We start from the raw sequence: 1,410 nt of genomic DNA, 5'->3' as shown, positions 1-1,410 counted from the left end.
TGCCCCAGAGACACTGTGCTGTGCAGGTACTGCCCACCTGGGATGTGCACCCAAAGCCCTCACAGAGTGAGCCAAGACATGTTCCATGCCAGAGCATGTTCCACAGAAAACCAAAAAGAGAAGTTCTCCAGAAAGCCTACCATGTTTCCCACCCAGAATTAATTCCATTTTATCATCCCTTGGTCTCTGAAGCAGAGATTTAGCAAATCCAAGTGACTAAGGAATTAAGGTAGACACAGTCCCAGCCCCACAGGAGGCTGCCATGGGATTTAGGAGTGACCTTGGGACATTATCTGTCTTCCTCAGAACTCAGAGGTCTAGGAATACCTCACAGTCCATACTTTCATACCATTCCTCAGCTTCCATGGGGGTCTTGCCATGCAATGCTTTCAAGCCACCCAAGTAGCCCAGGGATGACATATTCAATGAAGACAGGAGTTATGGACTCTGCTCCTGAAGGCAGGACACAAGGTGCAGCAGCTTTCCACAGGGAGTAAAAGAATGTGAATATATTCATCACACATATCAATTTATCAATGAAATTGTATGTATGTTTGGAGTATGACACTTGAGTCATTCATCATTTCTTCCCTCCAGCCAACCTAACTGGGTCCTACTTTTATCTGCTCAGTGCAGGCAATAGTGCTGGCACTACATTGGGTGCAAACACACACACAAAAGGGAAAAAAATCCCAAGGCAGAGGGTCTGCAGAAGACCAGGGATCCTGCCTGTGTCAGGTGTGCTGCATGAAGTCCTCTAATACACACATTTCTAGGTCACTCTTTAACTGGGGGGGAGCAGGGAGGGAAGGGGAGCAGGGGACACTGGCCTGGGGAACACTCAGGGTATGGGTACCCAAAAGTCCACCTGGCAAAAGATGGGACTCGGATGCTTCCCTCAAATGTCAGCCCAGGAAGGATCTGGGTAGAAACCTGAATGCCACAGCATTATTTGAGATTTTAACAGCAGCAGCAGCAGCAACAGCCACACAGAAAAATTTTGGCTGCTGGCACTGCTGCTGCTTTTTCCCTCCACTCACAACCTTTCGCTGTGGTCTCACACACACACAGCATCTTGTGCATGCAGAAATGGGAAGCGATTTGGGGGGATGAAGAAATGGTGGTATGGCAGGAGAAGCCCCAGCGCTGAGCAGGGTAAAACGAGAAGGGGAGGGCTCACTGGTGTAATTTCGGGGTTGGTCTAGGATGATGTCATAGCACTGAGCAAGTGCCATGGCCAAACCGTGGGTACTTTCTAACGCTCCCGTCCATCTGACCTCTAATACCAGCGGGCTGAAAGATTTAATATTACATTCATTTTAGCTCTGAAAGGCCATTTTTCACTGCTTTCTCCCAAAAAGGTTGTTCCTGACCGCAGCCCGTGCGGATGCGAGGTGGGGGAGGCGGCAC

At 49.3% G+C, this 1,410-nt stretch overlaps 1 protein-coding gene across 1 annotated transcript in view; it reads right to left on the bottom strand.

The window, feature by feature from the left end:
• The window catches only part of LOC103804848 (serine/threonine-protein kinase TAO3-like), a gene marked incomplete at both ends in the record, with an annotated part of 25,038 nt that overhangs the window by 10,153 nt on the left and 13,475 nt on the right, over positions 1-1,410 (bottom strand). The window lies entirely within an intron of this gene.

Source organism: Acanthisitta chloris, unplaced genomic scaffold, assembly GCF_000695815.1.
Source record: "Acanthisitta chloris isolate BGI_N310 unplaced genomic scaffold, ASM69581v1 scaffold14476, whole genome shotgun sequence".
Classification (NCBI taxonomy): domain Eukaryota; kingdom Metazoa; phylum Chordata; class Aves; order Passeriformes; family Acanthisittidae; genus Acanthisitta; species Acanthisitta chloris.
The sequence above is the reverse complement of the archived record's forward strand: the minus strand, read 5'-3'. Positions and strand labels throughout refer to the sequence as shown.